The following is a 9252-nucleotide window of genomic DNA, read 5'->3' as shown; positions in this document are numbered from 1 at the left end:
ACATAAATAAACATAAAAACCAGTTTTGTAAAGTTACCAGTCAATAAAATATTTCTAACCTTGATTTTGTAGAAATCAAATTTTTGCCATAACTGTTGGCTAATGATTAATAGAGTAAATTTCAAATCATGAAATTTTACTAAATTAGAATCATGTTCAACAGTAAGATAACTAAAATAAAACAATGACAAAATATAAATGTTTAAACTTAAAAATCCTTTCAATTTAAGACAAATGCAAAAAGTTATGAAAATTTGTTCAAATAATATTTAAACTATAATCTTTTATAAACTTTAAAATTCATTAAACTTCATAGAAATAATATATTTAACAAAAATCGTAATTATGTAGCTTCCTTTGTGACATTTGACTATATCAAACATGTGGAGCCTCCATTCCATCACAAATATGTCTATAATTAAATAGAATTATTTATTATTCTATTTTAGTAATTTAAAAAAATATATATACTTATATATATACAAAGTTTTTTTTTCAAGTTTAACATCCGTGTTTCTACATTTATATGGTTTAGATTTGTGTGGTTTAGACTTTTTATAACGCTATTTTCTAGATTAAATGACATTATGAGGTATGATGCCTTTACAACACCTAACTAGTATTGCTTGTTCCATATGAAACAGGTTGTACATGATTATATGCTACCTTAAGAAAAAATGGCCTGACCTGACAAGCTATTATTGCATTACATAAAACTACAAATACATCAATACATTAGATATACATACAAATATTTAACAACACATTACAAACCAATTAAAATAATTTTTAAAGCAGCATTTCCATAGAAGAATTTTCCCTTTATTTTATTTACTAATTAGATTACTTATATTTCATAATTTCTTTAAATTATTTTGGAGATTTTTGGATTTTAATTTTGGTGTCTTACAAAATTTTAAGTTTCAAAAATTATTTGACATATAGATTTTTAGTTTTTTAATAATTAATTTTTGTTCAGAAGTAGAATTATAATTGGAGTGTTTAATTTTTGTAATATTTTTTGTAATATTTGTAATATGTAATATTTGTAATTTGTAATATGTATTATTTATTGTAATATGTATTATTTATTTGTAATATGTAATATGTAGTATGTATTGTATTTGTAATATGTAATATTTGTAATTTTGTAATATTTTTTGTAATATTTTGTAATATTTGTAATATTTGTAATATTGTAATAATTTTTGTAATATTTTTTTGCGCAAATTTCAATTTGATATTATGTTATCAATGTGAAAGTATAATCTCAAGATATAATTAAAAAATGGTAGGATGAGATACATAAACATAACGCTTTGTTTTCTTATAAATAAAGTTCAAGTTTTGCGCAAAATGTCTGTACCGATTGTAATATTTATTGGTCTATTAAGATTTTACTGTTATTTTTACATGGATTCCCACTTACTATGACTGTAAGTGTGAAAACATGCGCAAACTGGCAATCGGGAGATTTTTGAACAAAAATTAACGCCACGTATCGATCGCAGCTTTTCCAGTTTTTTCAAAATCTTTAGAAATTTTTTTTTAATAGAATGTATAACCACCTATCTGTAAATAAAATATTGTATAATCAATATGGGTTCAAAAAAAAAGTTCTGCAGAACATGTAATACTTAAACTTAAAGTATCAATTCAAAGTATCGCAAAATTCATTTGAAAAATCACAATTCACTTTAAACATCTTTATAGATTTATCTAAATCTGTCAATACTTATTTAAGTAAATTTGTATTATATTTAATAATACTTTGTATTATTAAATATAACACAAATTTACTCCGTAACTTTGTATTATATTTAATAATACAAAGTTACGGAGTTGCAGGATTACATAATTAGAGTTTATGTAATTACAGGGAATGTATTAATACTACAAAGGCTAATTACGAAAATTGTAAACAGTTTGTCTAAATAGATTTATCCTCATCATCGAAATTGTTAATATTACCTGCGGAGTTCCGCAAGGATCCATACTTAGACCTTTGCTTTTTTAAATTTATGTTAGTGATAACATTCCAAGATAAATTAACATTATAAATAGCAAACTCTTTAAAATTTCAAACTGGTTTAAATCAAACTAACTCACTGTTTTACCTATCCATAAATTACGCAACGCTAAATTTATTTAAAAAACAGAAGTAGATAAATCAAGTTTTTTTAAGTTTTTTATTTTATTAAACTTAATGGGCTATATTGATTTTTCATTCAACTTTAGGCTCTGCGAGGGAAAACTTTTGATTTCTTTTGTTTTGTTTATTAGTGAAATTTAGCGTTGCACAATTTATGGACGACCCTTTCAAAAATTTAAATTAGGGTAGGAGTCCACCCTTAATTAATACCAAATAAAGAGAGTAAAAGTCACTAATTTTTTGTGAGATCATTTTGATAAAAACCTCACGTGGAAAAGTGATGTTGAGTACTTAAACAATAAAATTGCTATAAGTCTAGGAATGTTATAAAAGTAAAAAAAGCCTCCTATGTAAACATACTTTAATTCTGTTACATTACTCATTTATTATTAACTTTATTGATCATGCGAATATTGCTCGTTTAAATAAGAATATACTATAGAACATCTTCGTCAACAGAAGCATACTGAACGTCTTATAAACTTTGAAAACATTATATAGATATATTTATATATCTATAAACATATATAAACATATATATATATATATATATATATATATATATATATATATATATATATATATATATATATATATATATTTGTTTTAGTTGTCTTAAAAGACCCAACGGCCTTGTCACAGAGCACCGTGGAAGAGCATTTAATTAGGAAGTTCACGCTTCCTTACCGATGCATTACGTTTTCATTGACCCGATTTTTTCGGCAAAAAGTCATTTTTTTAAGTTTCAATTATCAATTCTTTATGTACTAGACCTAAAAGTAAACACTTCAAACCATAGATAGTGAATATTTATTTATCTTTTAGACGTTTGTTTTCTTTATATTAAGTGCTCGAAATCTAAACATGTTTATCTAAGTTTATTAAAACATAGTTGTCCGAAGGGTGACGAATAAGTTCCGTAGGGTCTCGGTTCCACATAAATTAATATTTTTATGTTGTGCAAAGTGCATTATTTTATATAGGTAAGTACTTTTAAAAAATACATATTTCAATCAAAAAAGTTAATTACCCTCAGAATAATAATGTTTTTAAATAAAATTTTAATTTTTTTACAAAAAAAATTAAAGTTATGAAATTTTAATTGGACTTAAAAAATTTAGTGCGCGATCGCGTTTTGATCTTTGTTTTGTTATATTCGGATACTATTAAAGAAATGATCCCCGCAAATTTTAGCTGCTTCTAATTTTAACGTAATGATTTTTTTTTTCTAGATATGCACGGGTTCGTAATCCACGATTTATTTAATATTTGGTTAGAAAAATAAGTTAAAAATGAAAAGTTTACAATTCTGTGTGGTCAAATTTTAGTCAAAACTAAAAAAAATATATACAAACAAGTAAAGTGAAACACCAAATTTTTATTTTGTGCAGTAAATTTCAAAACAAAGTTGGGTGCAAGCTAAGAGAAATAAAAATTATTTAAAAATTTTTTTTTCTTGCTAAAATAAGAAATCATATTTCCTTTCGATAACGTTAAACCTTCTAAATCTGTAGGTCGACCAAAGTTATCTTACGATAAAAAATCAAAAAGATCGAATAGAGCGGAAGCGTCAGAATTATCTAAAAAGCACCATGAAACCAACTTAATAATGCAAACTGCAAGTATGGCAGCGTGTCAACAGAAAAAACGAGATTTAGCGGTAGTTCTGCAGGATTTAAATAAAAGCCCAACTCGACCCACAAAAATCAAAAAAACTCTTTTACAGTTAAAATAGAAATAAAAAAATATACTGCCAAAGAAGCCCTTGAGTTAATTTAGGATTCTAATTTAAGTCTACGCCAGCCTTGAACTATTCAAAATGGAGCTATTTAAAGAAACTGTGATATACACCCTAGTTATAAAGAAATTTGGAAATGTAAAGCAACCTGAAGACATGTATAACATGTGCCGACGTTCTCGGGGAAGTTCCATTAAGAAACTTATTAGAACATACAGCTAGACACATTGTAATGTTGCAAGAAGATGTGATTTTTCAGCATTTAAATTCATTGTGTTATCGGTTTGATGGAAGTTCTGGAGGTTCTATGTATAATCAAAAATTTGACAGCCCTGGCGTTCACTCAGATGAGAGTTTATTAATTACAACAATTATACCTCTTTGATTAAATTCAGAAAATAATATAATACTATGGAATAGTTGTACTCCACAATCTGTGCGTTTCGGGACCGCTAAAAGTTGAATATGTGAAAGAAACCGCAGAACATATATTGAAAGAAAAAAAATATTAACGAACAAATTGAAAACTTGAAAAACTGACAAACATTTTTGCCACAAAATAAAGTTATAAATATAACATATAAGTTATTCATGACTTTCACAGATGGAAAAGTTTTGAATACCCTAACTCAAACTAAGTCAAGCCAGTCACACAAAATTTGTGACGCAACGCCTAATGATTTTTTAAAAATAAAAGATTTAAAATCGAAAAAAGTATTTTAACCAAAATTGGGTACTTTGAAATATGGAATCAGTCCATTACAATCCTAGATCAGATTTTTTGAATGTATTCTCACTTATTTTACAGACTTGAATTATGTAAATGGCAAATCAGAGGACTTCATGTTATCATGGTTGTTTCCTCATGATAAGGAAATTTATTTTTAAAGAAAAAAAGAGATTCAGGATTGTTTTCAAAAAAAAATTTAATTACATGTAGGTAAGCCAAAAATAGTAGGCTTTGTCAGTACAAATAATAGAAACACATCAAGAAGAGCATTTCAAAGTAAGAAAAGTAGTACTTCTTCCCTTTAGAAATTCCTATTTAAATTCTTGAGTCTAATAAAAATTAATTTAAAAAAATCATCATTTCCAATAATTTTTTTTTTTTTCCAAAAAAATTGGTCCTAGAAAATATAGTGCGACGAAATATACCCAGGAAACCTGGATCTCTTGCTTTTAAAGCAAGTGCTCTAACCAATGCGCCACACTAAGAAATTTTATAATATAAAATTTATGAGTAACATTCTTGACGACACGATTTTATTGCGAGCATTTTCTTTCATTTTATAAATACAACTCATTTTCTAAATAGTATATTGTATTGTGCACCCAAGACTTTTAATGGAATGTAAAAACAACCAAGAGTTTTGATAGAATGTTCTAATAGAATCTTAATTTCTAATAGAATTCCTATATTTTTAATCGATCATATTTAAGTAGCGTTGTTTAGAATATATGGTTGTGTGTAAATGTTACTCTTTTATTCAAAGAAAAGAAGATAAACTTAAAGCGACTAGTTGTCGTTCTGTTTCATAAACATCTGACGTATAAAGAATATAATTAGTAAATAAGTATAAGAGTATATAAGTAAACTCTTAACACTCAAAGTAGAGAGTATACTCTCTATTTTGTATACGTCAGATTACTTATACGTAAATGATATACGTCATACGTTTTATTTCTATTTAAAATAGAGAGTATACTCTTCATTTTCTCTAACTACACATAATTAGAGACACTTTAATGGGACATCTTGTAGAAATTTCTTGCATGATTTTGTTAAAAATCTAAACTGTTCTACAAATTTAATTGAGTCTTCAGATTTACTCATGCGGTTTTCAACTTTACCAAAACATTTGATACAGTAGCACACAAAGTTGTTGATAAAACTAAAAGTATATTGTGAACATGAAGTATTATTAAGCTGGTTTAAAGCATATCTGAGTGATAAGATTCAAAAAGTTATCCTCTGTAGCTATAAATAGAGAAGCATAGGGCTCGGTTTTGGGACCACTGCTGTTTTTTAAATATATTGATGATATATCACAAAAAATAAAAAATTTGATGGAAATTGCACGCCGACTACAAAAATGGCAATTTTAGTTGATTTCAAAAACAACGACAATTGTGTATTACAAGAGGATTTATTAAACCTTTTGCGAATGGAATGAAAAATGGTTATTACACTTCAACAAAGAGAAGTATAAAATTACACATATAAGAAAAAAAAATTATCACTATATTATTAATCAATAAGCAATAAAAATAGTTACACTAATCTGAAAACGTCATTAGAATAAGATTGAGGTTTCTTGATTTCTGAAGATATAAAATCAAAAAACAATGTAAACATGGTTGCAGGAAAAGCAAACATAATACTTTTCAAATAAAGCATTGTATAGATAAAAATCTAATGAAACTGGTGTGCAGTTTGTTTGTTTGTTTGCATTTGTGAAATGGTCTTTTTTGGGATTCCAATTTATTTCACAAATTTGGAATCCCAAAAAAGACTTCATTTTTATTTTGCTTATAAAGTCACGCATCTACAGTTGTCATCATCATTTTTATTGATTGTCATAATAATTATTATTGGTTAACTTTAATTATATTCCCTATAATTTACATAACTGTAAAACGATTGATATTGTAAATTTTATAAAAAAGCAAAAAAAAAAGAAATTCATCGTATTTTTAAGTTTTGAATTTTTACAGGCAAGGCTTGGTTTCATGATAAGTAATATGAACTAAAGCGTGAGACTAAAAGCAATAAATGGAATAAATATAAAAATTGAATTTATTTATTTTAGTTTATACTACTTTATTGAAATTAATGTATAACTAATAATCGTTTGTCAACAATTTATTTGTTTTATTTTATCATGTTATATTCAAGTGTTTATCTTTTTATTCTACGTCTTCTTTCATTATTTTTTTTTTTTTTAATATTTATTATGAACTCTAAATAGATTTTGTTGTTGCTTTTGCTTGTTACAATTTTGTTACGTTTTTAATTAAAACTTTTGTTGACCTTTTATAAGTCATTATACTATTTGTTTTACTATTATTATTATTGCTATTGTTACTATTGTTATTATTATTATTATTATTATTATTATTATTATTATTATTAATATCTCTATTTTTTAAATAATAAAACTGTTTTATGTCATTGTTAGTTGTTACTTTTGATCATTTTTCAATTGTGGGGCTGTCCATAAATCAACAAAATAGGGGGATGGGGAGAGGGGTCTGAATTTTTTTGACATTTGTTGACAGGGGGAGGTAAAGACAAGTTGACGTCAACAATGTTACTTTTTTTAATAAATTTAGTTTCTTAAAAAAAGGAGAATTAGCAGCGTTTGAAGTCCTGTGTTACATACCCACAAAACCGTCGGTATTTTAATAAAGCTATTATATTCCTACTATTTAAAAACAGTGTTGTGCTTTAAAAAGACCCGACACGTACAGAACAAAGTAAGCACACGCGAGATGTTCACTCGTAACACTATTACTTTTTCAAAATTGTTGTCGGTTAGTCTGCTACGGAAACAAAAAAGATTTATGTAATTACTTGATCTACACTATAATATTTAAAAGTTTATCCCGGAGGTCGGTTTAAAATGAAGATTTTGGTCGCTCTTTAAAAATTCCGTTTTTAAAGTGCTACCGACATCTTTTCCAATATTTCAATATTATATTATTATTTCCGCATGGAGCTAATGAGGCGCATCTTGACATTGAATGAACCACACGAGACATGCAAGTCGCAGGTTGTCGACCCCTGGTACAAACGTTTGTAAAATATAATGTAGACCATGTACTAACATAAATCTTTTTTGTTTACACGGTAGACTAAAACTTTGTAAATTGCAACTTTTGGCTCTTCTGTTTTAATAGGTTGCCGACCCTTGGTTTATACAATTTGTTAAATGCATTTTTCGGTATACTAAACTCTATTAGAAATAATTGGCTTTTACTGTGAAATTGAATTAGTTCTAAAATTAAAGTAATGACGATTGGCACATTTTTTTAAAATTATTATATATTTTATATATATATATTTCGTCATAAACATTTTACAATGTTTTTTGTAAAAATTAAATCTTTATATTCTGAATGGAGTAAGTAGAAGACAATGCGTCTTATCATCCTGCTCCTATGCTCGTGAAAATTTCAATAAAGTTTTACGTATTAAGTTCCTAAAATATACGTTATATAAGTTTTATACATATTACAAATTTTGTACATATTAGAAGTTTTATATATATTATAGCATATTACAGTTCATAAAATATACATATGTTATGCATATATACCTGTTAACAAATCAACATATAAGTGTTTTTAAAAATACAACAGAAGTTTTTATTATTTAAATTTAATAAATATCGTTTAACTGTTCTTTTAAATAGTTATTGAAGTTAAGTTTTAAATAGTTATTGAAGTTATGTTTTTCATGTCTTTATTCAGGAGTTTCACAAACGTGGTCCTCGACATGTAATTGAGAAGTCTGATTTTTTAAGGGATGTTGTAGGGATAAGAAAATTGCCAACGGAATGTCTTGTAGAGTATTTGTGATTAATTAAGGTGAAATGAGGCTGAAAACATGTTGGAAGCATGTTGTTATGAATTTTAAAACATAAATATCAGACTTTGATAGATGCTTAGTTCATAAATATTTAAAACATTATTTTTTTATGTAAAGAATCGGCGCATGCAAATCTACCTGGATTCAAAATTAACCGGCTCGCTTGCATTTGTTTGCTATAAATTTTTTTAAAAAAAGATGAATAATTACTTGCCCACGCTATATTATAATAATTAATGTGGCTATGAACAAATGAAAAATACAAACTTTTTAAGCACATTATATTCAAAAGGTGCTTCGTTTTAAAAAGGATCCCAAGAGCTTTTGAAATGTTGTTTTCCACTAATTGGATATGATTTTTCCAATTTAAATGATCGTCAAATATTATACCTAGGATTTTCATTGAATGAACTCTTTTTACTTTAATGTTGTTTATAAATAAATCAGGAAGTTTCAGGGGTATGTTATCAGTTTTCGAAGGTTTTATGAACAGAATGTATTTAGTTTTATCAATGTTTACAGACAGTTTATTGGCTTTAAACCAGTCGTTGAGATTTATTAGCACTGTATTTACAGTAGAAAAAACAAATTTTAAATTAGACCCCGATAAAAAAATATTAGTATCATCAGCAAAAAGAACAAAATTAAGGAATTTAGAGGAAAAGTGGATGCCATTAATGTATAAGAGAAACAGCAGAGGATCAAGTATTGACCCCTGAGGAACACCACAACTAATAACTTCTAACTGCGTACAAGTTAAATCATACGTCA

This window comes from Hydra vulgaris, chromosome 15, assembly GCF_038396675.1.
Source record: "Hydra vulgaris chromosome 15, alternate assembly HydraT2T_AEP".
In the NCBI taxonomy this organism is placed as follows: domain Eukaryota; kingdom Metazoa; phylum Cnidaria; class Hydrozoa; order Anthoathecata; family Hydridae; genus Hydra; species Hydra vulgaris.
Note: the sequence above shows the minus strand (reverse complement) of the source record.